Genomic DNA, 12,500 nt, shown 5'->3' on the forward strand with positions numbered 1-12,500 from the left:
GATATATCTGCCCTGTCCTGATAACCAGACTGACTGGTTTTTGGGTTTGGGCAGAACTTCAGAGTTTTTAGTCTGTGGTCTGCTTCTTTCTAGCATGGAGAATGAGTCTCCTTTGCTAGGTTAGGGGCAGACACAGGAAGCTTTGCTTCCCTAGTCCATGTCGGAAGGATTCTGATGATTCCTTCCTCTAGTGGCCTAGCAGACTGTCCTGTGTTTTTTTTTTCTCGGGCTGGAGAATGAGTTTCTCGGTGCCCGGCGAAATAACTTCACCTAACTTTGTTCTGGTTGGGAGGAGGATAGCAAGCATTGCCAGTCTTCCTCCCTAATAGACAACTCTTGGTTAGGATGAGCTTCCCTAACTGCTGAGTGTGTCTCTTGCTAGAACGAAGTCTTTAGGACCCTTATCCCTTCCCCACCTTTCTTTCTTTTATTTTCCTTTGGCCATAGTCCTTCTTCCGTACCTAGCATAGGTTAGGATGGAGGACCGGCTCAGCTCTCTGCCGGCCGGCAGAGACCCTTTCTTCTTTGCAGAGTGAACCCCAGACCTCCCTTGGTCTCTCGTCCATGTCTGCCGGTAGAGCCCGGCAGGCTGTGGATTCTTTGGAAGCCTGAATGCTACATTCTCCCCTTCCATAAGTTCACTCTTTCTGGATGGAAGGTCGTATGGCATGCCGCCTTATAACCTTTCATCCATACTTTTTCTCTGACTATTGTGTTGCACCCCTAAACTGGCTGCCGGCTTGACAGCCGGCAGCCGGGCAGGTAGAGGTTCTCTGGTTCTTGGCTACTGTCGGCGGGCATGGGTTTTATTACCTATGCCGGCCAGCAGTGGAATCACAGCCCGAATCTGCTGGCCATTACGATTAGCGGCCGGCAACTGGGTTTTAGTGTTTTCAGCCGTCGGCTGGCAATGATTGCCGGCCGGCACACAGTCGCGAATCAGTGGGCTGCCGCCTATTAGTTAAAGATAGTATATCTTAGATCTAGAAAGGGGTAGATGCCGACCGGCATGTGCTGGCGTACGCCGGTACGTACCGGCACGTGCTGGCTGGCACAACAGCATGCGATGTACAGCAGTTGCTATATTCTTAGTTTAGTACACGCTACATTAGTAAAAACTGCTGTACAGAGTTTGTGATAACACTAAAGTTCTTTATCATACTTAATGTTATCTTGTACAGCCTTTTGTTGAGACCGTACATTATATAGAAAGCGAGTTCTTTCTGTATTCTTTCGATCCCGTATATTAAAACTACACATTAAATTTCCGTTTAGAAAATTACATAAGGTATTCTAGTATAGAATTAACCTTAGTGTTAATATCTTGGGAGGTTACGGCAATTGACTGGACAGGAAATACAAGTATGTGTCTTTTCTTTTTTCTTTTATAGCTTTTCTATGTAAGCTAAATGTTTCAATATAAGTGAAAAGCCTTCACTTGATACCCATGGATTTTTCTTCTCTTTACAGGAGGTCCATCCGAAGTGCGGGAGTGTGTTCTGTAATGTCCGCAGTATGTTCTTCTGTGGACATCAACATTGTAGGAGGCACGCAGCATGCGCAGCTTCCAGAGGTGATCTCCGGTATTGGGACCCTCAGGTTTGTACAGTATGTTCTAACCTGATTACTGAGGCTTTTGACAATCCTAAGTCGACGGAGTCAAGGGATGCTGCCAGGGAAAAGTTATGATCCTGGGTGAAGAGTTTTCAGAAAAACACCTCAGGCCCCTACCTTCCAAATGAGAAGATGAGGGCCTACCTTTTCCCTAAAGCATCAGCCGATGCAGTCATTCCTCAGCCTCAGGTGGAGATACCAACTGCCCAGAATCCGGTGGATTCTGAAGTCTCGGCCGCCCTTCAAGACATCCAATTGGACGATAGGATGTCGGAGGTGTCGGATTCTACAGAGAAGGACCTTCTAGGAGAAGGTCAAGAGGAGGAGCTGTGCCAGGCTCCTCAAGTAGAAGAGGAAGAAATCAATGAGGTGTCGGTTACATCGGTTCCGGACCCAGAACCTGTTCCCTCTACATCGTCTGCTATCCCAGATAACCTGGGAAGGACTCTTTCTTCTATTGTTGAGAAGATCCAACAAATTCAGAAGAAGAATGATGAGAAGGAAGCTGCAATGAAACTGAAGATATGTAGGCTTGTAGCATCACGTGGGCCCCAGAAGCAACTCAACGTGAAGGATCTTCCTTTGTGCTCGGATACCAATCCTTGGGGGTATGCCGAACACATGCCAATGACAATCAGGAAGATCGTCATATCTGAAATGTTGGGAGCAATTCCCCTGGAAGAGATGGAATTTTGGCCCAATAAAGATTCCTACCCGGACTGTTATGTCCGCCTTAGGAAGGAGCCAGCCTCAAAGGAGGAGACTGAGCCGAAGGAGGCCATAGTTTTTTACCATAGTAAAGCTCAGGCGTTACTATCGAGCTCGATGAAAGAGAGGGGCTTCACGAACTCAAAGGTGCCAGCCTTAAGTAAGAAGCTTCCCTCCTTTGTGGCCTCGCATACCAGAGCCTTTCCCTTCATGGAAAAGGGCTATAAGGCAGCCTTAAAGGCGGTGGAGGCAGGGAAACCATGCCCCTCCTTGGAGGAGTGCAAGCCGTTATCTCTGACCTTGCCCTTGGACCAAGGAGACTGGAAGGACGTACACCTTACCTTCTCAGTTGGGAAGCTGGAAGCTGATATTGCTGAACGTCAGTTCGGTGAGGAACTCCCTAAGCTGTCGGAGGTTCTCTTGCGCAGGGAGCAAGAGACGAAGGAAAGACTTGCGGCATCGATGTCATTGCAAACGACATTAGAAACGATGGCAAGTGACCCCAAGATCCAGGACATGTTCATGGTAGTAGCCAAAACCCATCTGGCCACAGTTACGAAGGATCTCTATAGCTTTATTAAAGCTAGGAGAGCCTGTAGAGAGTTCGTGTTCGCCTCGGCTGCGGTGAGGCATGAACCGAGGAAACTGATCTCCTCTCGTATCTGGGGTAAAGACCTCTTTCCTAACGATATGGTTAAAGAAGTAGTAGGCAAGGCCGCCACAGAGAATAGGAACCTTCTCAAAAAGTGGGGCTTAGATCTTAAGAGGAAGTCTTCTCAGAATGAGGGTCCCCAACCCAAGAGAAAGACAAAAAGGCCTAGGCCATCTTCTCGGCTGGCTATACCTTACCGACAGCAACAACAGCAACAACTTCCTGTGACCGCAGTGCCTCAGATAATGGCACAACCTCCAACCACGTACCAGCTGGTACCTCAACAAGTGGCGACTCAGTCGCCAGTTTTTAACAAAGCCTTCGAAAGTCAGACCTCTTCCTTTCGTTTGAGGGCTAGAGGAACAGCCAGAGGTTCTTCTAGATGCCCTTCAAGAGGAAGGGGATCCAGGGGAGGACGCGGTCAAGGAGGCAAGGCCTCAGGTCCACAACAGCAGAAGTGAGATGCTTCCAGTAGGAGGGAGGCTACAGCTATTTAGGGATCGCTAGACCTTCGATCCCTGGGCCCACAGCCTAATAAAGAATGGACTAGGTTGGAGTTGGAGCAGCCCTCCACCTCAATTTCCTCAATTCTCCTAACACTCAACCCCCGTTCTGGAAGAATACGTCCGAGAGCTCTTAGACAAAAGAGTAATATGGAAAGTTAAGTCCATCAAATTCCAATGGAGGCTGTTTTGTGTTCCAAAGAAGGACTCAGAAAAACTCAGAGTCATTCTAGACTTGTCACCACTCAACAAGTTCATAATGAACTATAAGTTCAGAATGCTCACACTTCAACACATAAGGACCCTACTGCTTATTGGCATGTTCCAATTAATCACCACCTCTCCTCCTACCTAGGCTTTAAGTTACATAGAAAACTGTACGCCTTCAGAGCCATGCCTTTCGGGCTAAACATAGCCCCAAGGATTTTCACGAAGCTCGCGAACGCAGCCGTCCGTCAATTACGCCTAAAGGGGGTCCAAGTAGTAGCCTACTTGGACGACTGGCTGGTGTGGGCAGCATCCAGGACAGAATGCATGCAAGCTTTTAAGATAGTGATCCAGTTCCTGGAACATCTGGGATTCATGATCAATATAAAAAAGTCTCGACTTTCTCTAGCTCAAAAATTTCAGTGGTTGGGAATCCATTGGAATTTGGAGTCACATCGACTTTCCATTCCTGGGAAGAAGAGGAAGGAAATAGCAGGATCTGTCAAGAGACTGCTGAAATCCAAACGGATATCAAGACGCGAACAGGAGAGAGCGCTGGGTTCTCTACAGTTTGCTTCAATAACAGATCCAGTGCTAAGAGCACAGCTAAAGGATGCAACAGGAGTCTGGAGGAAATACGCATCAAACGCGCGAAGAGGTCTAATAAGACCTCTACCGACTCGACTGCGAACGCTTCTCAAGCCGTGATCCAATGCTAAGCAACTGAGGAAATCAATACTTCTTCAACCTCCTCCCTCGTCAGTAACTATCCACACAGACGCTTCAAAGGAAGGCTGGAGAGGTCACTCTCATCAGAAGAGAGTCCAAGGAGCTTGGTCCTATCTTTTCAAGTCATTTCACATCAACTTTCTAGAAGCCATAGCAGTACTTCTGACTTTAAAGAAGGTATCTCCTCGCCACTCGACCCACATAAGACTGGTTCTAGACAGCGAGGTGATAGTGAGATGCCTGAATCGACAAGGGTCGAGGTCACCTCAAATCAACCAAGTGATGTTGGCCATTTTTCGTTTGGCGGAAAGGAAGAAATGGCACCTGTCAACAGTTCACATTCAAGGGTTCCGCAATGTGACAGCGGATGCTCTATCCAGGTTTACACCAATAGAGTCAGAATGGTCCCTAGATGCAGGATCGTTCTCCTTCATCTCGAGTCAAGTCCCTAAGCTGCAGATAGACCTCTTTACGACGAAAGACAACAAGAAAATAGATCGTTATGTGTCCCCATACGAGGATCCGCTAGCAAAGGCTGTGGACGCTATGTCCCTAGACTGGAACAGATGGTCCGGTATTTATCTGTTCCCTCCGCACAACCTCCTTTTGAAGGTCCTTGACAAACTGAGATCCTTCAAAGGGAAGGCGGCAATAATGGCCCACAAGTGGCCAAATAGCATGTAGTTCCCTCTGATATTGGAACTACGCCTAAAATTTGTATCGCTACCGGATCCATCCCTGTCTCAGCGAGTACAGAAGTCGACTGTCTTCACTTCATCACAGAAAACCAGGAACCTATATCTCATGATTTTCTCTCCCTAGTGAGGAGGAAAGGGTGAGCAGCCGACACAATACTATTGTTAACTGAATCTATTTCCAGACCCAACGTTTCTTACCAAGAACATGCTACCCACCATCAGGTGGGGTCCCTAGAGAATCTGCCCTCTGAAGGAAGATGTATCTCTATGTCCAGTGGGGTGCCTAAAGGTCTATCTTCATAGAACTTCAAACTTTATGGGAGGACAACTGTTCAGAGGAGAAACCTCGGGCTCAAAGTTATCTATAACTAAGGGTGAAACTCACCTGTGTTATTCGCAAATCGGGCCCTGACAGTACACCCGCTAGTCATGATCCGAGAGGAGTTGCTTCTTCCATAAAATTTCCTTATTTATATGGACCTTGAACATCTTTGTTCGTACACCAGCTGGTGGTCATCCAAGGTGTTCTTTATGCACTATGCAAAGCAAGTGGAGCAACTCAAGTAATCTGTGGTAGCAGCAGGTAGAATCCTTTAACCTTCTGTTTTAAATCTGCGAGGAACAGTGTAATTAATTTGGGACAATTAATTAAGAGGGCGGGTGTGTAGTCACTGTGTGTACTACACACTGAGGGATAGGCCACGAAAGTGTCCTTACGAACTGTTCCATTGATATTGGTGAACTATAGCATAATACGGATACTTGTGCCAAGCATTTCTTACGCTAGTGTAATTAAACAATATACAGACTGTAGCATTATTACTAATTCAATTGAAGTGGCAAGTCTGTTTCATAGTAGATGAAACAATATTTTCTGTTGGCTGTTTTCTTTGGGCTTTAATGGATATCATCCACTTTTTATAAATTTTATAAAGGTAGATCTGATATGCACGTTTATTAGATTTTAATAAACTAGTTCATAGTGAACCCTGTGTTTTATTCGCCCAAACTCATTTTTATTAGATATGTACAGAGCATTAAGATTAAAATATGGATATTTTTATCATGGAATGTCTTTTAAGATTGTTCCTTGATTCAAACAATAGTCCACTCTCCTTAACCCTTCCTTAAGAAGGGTTGAGGTGGTACCCTAACAGGAGAGTGGCAGAGATGCAAATTTGTTCCTATGCGGATATGATCTTTATCCGATAGTTATTAAGAGTAGTCACATTGGGGAAGGTGTCACAAATTCATTCTGACTTTGGCGACTCTTATACAAACTTTGCTTTATAATGTATAGGGCGAGACCACTATACAAGCTTGTCATTTTATCATCCATAAGTTATTATGTACTCCTCGAGACTTTTCCAGAGTCTAGTATGAGACATCCCTGTAGGGGGTAGGAAGCACTAACATAGTTCATGCTTAGATGAAATGATGTATGACGGTAACATCATAGGTCTCTAGGTCTAGACGGACCAGGAAAATACTTTTTTGGGCTCAAGCCATGTCGTCCTGATGGAAGTTCCTATAGGGTAGCTTCCTAGGGTATATTACAACTACGGCGATATTCCCAGAGAATTTACCTTAAGGTACCCAGAATTCTAACTCCTAGAGCGAATATCCCTAATAAAAGAACAGGGATATCGCGAAATATCAGAGGACGTATTCTTGACACGCCACATGGCAATCTGCACCCCGAACAGAGATAACACTTCGAAGGGGTCAATTGGCAAGAAAACGAAAACGAGAAAGAAAAAGGAGAGGCGCTCGCAAGGCTCTCTCTTCTCCCGTTTCGTAAGCGTGCATTGCGCCGATCCTGGCGCCATCTGTATTCCTTTTTGCGTAGCTTAACAACTTGGTGTTTTTTCCTGTGTTTCTCGCAAAATCTTGGATTTAATCAAGTTATTATGCTTTCTCCAACTTCGTCTGCCTCTGATAAGTTGAGTATTATTTCTTTTATGTATAAATGTAGGCTCTTGGTAATTTTTAAAGTGATTAATAGTAATAATCTTTGTTACAAGAGCCGTTGCCTACCGGAGGCGTCCTGGACGCTGTCGCTCGCTAGGTATGAGTTTTAGTTAGCCAGAGCGACGTTCCCGGCTGTTTTGCTTTAATAATTTTAGCTGTTTAGCGTTACATAAGATTTCCTTATTCGTGCTTTTAGTATTATTTGTTTTGGCGAAGTATTCGCCAATTCTGGCCTACGCTAGACCATGTAGCCTAGTCGTTTGGCCCTAGTACTTTCCTGCATGATTTTTGGATTTCCGAGTGTTTTAAAATTTTATTGAAGCTTTAGGCAGTTTTATACATTTAAGATTATGTTGATTTTTTCCAAGATAGTATACGAGTGAGTTTCGGTGATTTAGGTAATCGATTCTCTTGGCGCCTAGGCTAAGTTGCCTATGGGGCCTTAGTATACTTTCTCATACTCCCCGGTTGCTCTCTTTTCTTCGGAGAAGGTATGCAATCCCTTTCCCTCTGTTTAAGCCTTGGGCTTAACCCTAGTGGTTTATCTGAATTAACTTTCGATACAACTATATTGGGGTGTTACTGTTCCTTCCTGTTCCAGTAAGTCTGGCTTCAGAGAGAGGGCAGAACATCAGAGTTCTTAGTCTGAGTCTGTGTTTGTCTGGCTTGGGGTAGAGTCTCCCTCGCTAGTCTGACGCAGACATAGGAGGCTTAACCTCCTTAGGTCACTTCCGAAGGTTTCTGTACGAGATGATTCCTTCTTCTTGTGATCTAGCAGACTAGTCCTTGTTGCTGTTCTCGGTTGCGAGGATAAGATCCTTTCCCTGGGAGTAGCAACACCTTCCTTGCTTTGGTTCAGTGGGGGTTGGCAAGTATTGCTGGCCTCCCTCCTTGGATCTCCCTTAGGCTAAGATGAGTTTTCTTGGCTGCGGGTGATTCTTTACTAAAGCAAGGTTGGTAGGACCCTCTTCGTCCCTTCCCCCTCTTTTCTCTGTAATGGCCTAGCCGTTACAGTACTGTACGTCATTCTACATCTGGACCTAGTATAGGTTAGGATGTGGAGTTGATTCAGTCCCTTGCCGGCCGGCAGAATGTGCCGGCCGGCAAAGGTCTTCTGCTTTGAGTGCTGCCCGGACCTCCCTTGGTCCCTCATCCATGTCTGTCTGTAGAGCCAGACGGCATTGGTCAGGAAGCCTGAATTAGATTCTCCCCTTCCTTGTATGCACTCTTTCGGATTGCCGGGCTTTGAGGTAGTACACTCTCTTATCCCGGCATCCATTCTGTTTTCTTCTAGTGTTGTACCCTAGCCGGCTGCCGGCCTATGTGGCCGGCAGTCGGACAGTCGGAGTTCTCTGGTTCTTTTGCTGCTGGCCGGCATCGGTTGTATACCTTTGCCGGCCGGCTATTGTCACGCCTTTGTCAGCCGGTCGCTACGAGCGGTGGCCCGCAGATGGGCGCTACCTTGTGTAGTTGCCGGCCGGCAGTCATTGCCGGCCGGCACTGGCTGTTGCCGGCCGGCAGTTACTGCCGGCCGGCACATGCATTTGAACCAGCGTTCTGCCGCCTTATAGCTGTTAAGTAGTATACTTTAAAGCTAGTTATGGTGACTGCCGGCTGGCAAGTGCCGGCCGGCACATCACCTTCTATACTGTACCAGTATTCTTCAGTATAGCATATACTGTAGGGAGAAAACTATAGTATAGTATTGTTACAACACTGTGTTTTCTAACACTTTTGTGTTGTCTTGCACAGCCCTTTGGTGTTGCCTTACAGATAAAAAAGTGAGTTCTTTCTTGTCTACTATCCGGTATTTTAAAATCATACCTTAGGTGTGAGCTACACCTGTTTCCTCTGGAAATTTTTCATTGGTTACTCTAGGACAGATAAACCATACGATTTTATTATCTGGAAGGCTGCACATTTGACTGTGCGGGAAACACAAGTATGTGTCTTTCCTTTCTGTTTTGTTATGCCTAACTGTGCATATCCAGTGATACGTAGTTCACTTGATACTCATGGAAATTTCTTCTCTTTACAGGAGGACCATCCGAAGTGCGGAAGTGTTTTCTGCAACGTCCGCAGCAAGAACTTCTGCGGATATGAGTTATGTAGGAGGCACGCAGCATGCGCTGTCTCCAAGGGTGATCTCCGGTATTGGGACCCTCAGGTATGTACCGTGAGCTCTAACCTGATTACTGAGGCTTTTGATTCCCCTAGGACGGCGGAATCAAGGGATTTAGCAAGGGAGAAGCTTCGTACCTGGGTAAGGGGCTTCCAGAAGAACACCTCTGGACCTTATCTTCCAAGTGAGAAGATGAGGGCTTACCTTTTCCCCAGGGCATCAGCTGATGCAGTGATTCCCAGCCTCAAGAGGTGATCCCCCTAGTTCACATCCCGGTGGATGCTGAAGTCGCGGTCGCCTTGCAGGACATCCAGTTGGACGACAGGATGTCAGACGTGTCCGAGCGTCTGGAGGAAGACCTCCTGGCAGAAGGCCAGGATGAAGATCAAGCCCCAGACATTGTAGAGGAAGAGGCCGACGAGGCGTCGGCTGCTCCGGTTCAGGTCCTTGAACCTAATCCCTCAACATCGTCCGCTCTCCCAGTAGAGCTGGGACAGGCCCTCTACTCCATTGTTGGAATGATCCAACAAATGCAGAAGGAGAATAATGAGAAGGCGGCTGCAATGGAACTGCAGATGCAGAAGCTTGCAGCATTACGTGGGCCCCAGAAGAGGCTCAACGTGAAAGACCTTCCCTTGTGCTCAGATGCTAGCCCGTGGAGATATGCTGAGCACATGCCGATGACGATCGGAAAGATCGTCATGTCGGATAAGTTGGGTTCAGTTCCCCTAGAGGAGGTGGAATTCTGGCCCAGCAAAGGGTCATATCCGGACTGTTATGTCCGTTTGAGGAAGGAACCAGCTTCAAAGGAGGAGACAGAGCCGAAGGAGGTCATAGTGATGGACCATGCTAAGGCTCAAGCTTTACTTTCATCTTCAATGAAAGAGAGGGGCTTCACGAACTCAAAGGTGGCTGCATTGAGTAAGAAGCACCCTTCCTTTGTGTCCTCTCCTGCTAGAGCCTTCCCCTTTTTGCAGAAAGGTTTGCGGCTGTGTTAAAAGCAGTCGAGGCTGGCAAGCCATGCCCCTCCTTGGAGGAGTGTAAACCCTTGTCGCAGGCCCTACCTATGGACCACAAGGACTGGAAGGACGTCCATCTTACCTTCTCAGTCGGGAAGTTGGAGGCTGATATTGCCGGACGTCAGTTCGGTGAGAACCTCCCTAAGCTGTCTGACTTTCTTTTGCGGAGGGAGCTCGAGACGAAAGAAAGACTGGCTGCCTCAATGTCTCTTCAGACCACTCTTGAGACGATGGCAAGTGACCCCAAGGTCCATGAGATGTTCATGGTAGTGGCCAAGACTCATCTGGCCACAGTGACGAAGGATCTTTACAGCTTCGTCAGGGCGAGGAGAGCTTGTAGGGAGTTTGTGTTCGCCTCGGCTGCGGTGAGGCACGAGCCAAGGAAACTAATCTCCTCCAACATTTGGGGCAAAGACCTTTTCCCTAGCGAATCGGTCAAGGAGGTTGTTGATAAGGCCGCCACGGAGAATAGGAACCTTCTCCAGAAGTGGGGCCTGTCTATCAAGAGAAAGTCTTCCCCGGATGAGGGTCCCCAACCAAAGAGGAAGACTAAGAGGACTAGGCTACCTTCTCGGCCGGCCAAGCCATTTAGACAGCAACAGCAACAGCAATTGCCGATGCCTTCAGTGCCCCAGGTGGTGGCACAAACCCCGACCACATTCCAGTGGGTACCCCAAGCCGTGTCGACACAGTCCCCGGCATTCAACCCAACGTTCGAAGGGCAGTCAACTTCCTTTCGAGCAAAGCCTAGAGGAGCAGCCAGAGGCTCGTCTAGGCGCCCCTCAACGGGAAAGGGATTCAGGGGTGGTTGCGGTCAGGGAGGCAAGACCTCAGGACAACAGTCCAAGTGAGATGATACCGGTAGGAGGGAGACTTCAGAATTTTCGGGATCGGTGGACCTTCGATCCCTGGGCCCACAGCCTACTCAAGAATGGACTGGGCTGGAGCTGGTACAGCACTCCACCACCGTGCCCTCGGTTTTTCCAACACTCCACCCCCGTTCTGGAGGAGTACATCCAAGATCTGTTGGAGAAAAAAGTGATCCGAAGGGTAAAGTCCATCAAATTCCAAGGGAGGCTGTTTTGTGTTCCCAAGAAGGACTCGGAAAAACTCAGAGTCATTCTGGACTTGTCGCCACTCAACTAGTTCATAGTGAACTGCAAGTTCAAGATGCTAACACTGCAACACATAAGGACCTTACTGCCCAAGAGGGCATTTACCGTATCCATAGATTTGTCAGACGCCTATTGGCACGTTCCAATCAATCGTCGACTCTCCCCCTACCTAGGGTTCAAGCTACAACGAAGACTATACGCCTTCAGAGCCATGCCATTCGGGCTAAATATAGCCCCAAGGATCTTCACGAAGCTTGCGAGCATAGCTCTCAAACAATTACGCCTAAAGGGAATTCAGGTAGTAGCCTACCTGGACGACTGGCTGGTGTAGGCAGCATCCAAGACAGAATGCTTGCAAGCTTCCCTGCAGGTGATCCAGTTCCTAGAGTATCTAGGCTTCAAGATCAACAGAAAAAAGTCTCGACTTTCTCCATCTCAAAAGTTCCAGTGGTTGGGAATCCACTGGGACCTAATGTCACACCAATTCTCCATCCCGGCGAAGAAAAGGAAGGAGATAGCTGGTTCTGTCAAGAGACTTCTGGATTCCGAAAGGATATCAAGACGCGAACAGGAGAGAGTACTGGGTTCTCTCCAGTTTGCTTCGGTAACAGACCCGGTGCTAAGAGCACAGCTAAAGGATGCAACCGGAGTTTCGAGAAGTTATGCATCAAACGCGCGAAGAGATCTGAGAAGACCAGTTCCGCTTCGTCTACGTACTCTTTTCAGGCCTTGGTCCCAAGCCAGACTACTAAAGAAGTCAGTACTTCTTCAGCCACCGCCCCCGTCAGTGACTATTCACACAGACGCCTCGAAGGAGGGGTGGGGAGGTCATTCTCATCGGAAGAAGGCCCAAGGGACTTGGTCCAATCTATTCAAGACATTTCACATAAACTTTCTAGAAGCTATGGCAGTGCTCCTTACCTTGAAGAAAGTCTCCCCGCGTCGCTCGATCCACATAAGGTTGGTGCTGGACAGCGAGGTGATTGTGAGATGCTTGAATCGACAAGGATCAAGGTCGCCACCTCTCAACCAGGTGATGTTGGCCATCTTCCGACTGGCGGAAAAGAAGAAGTGGTACCTGTCGGCAGTTCACCTTCAAGGAGTCCGCAATGTGACAGCGGACGCTCTATCCAGGTTCACACCGATAGAGTCGGAATGGTCC

Source organism: Palaemon carinicauda, chromosome 5, assembly GCF_036898095.1.
Source record: "Palaemon carinicauda isolate YSFRI2023 chromosome 5, ASM3689809v2, whole genome shotgun sequence".
Lineage (NCBI taxonomy): Eukaryota > Metazoa > Arthropoda > Malacostraca > Decapoda > Palaemonidae > Palaemon > Palaemon carinicauda.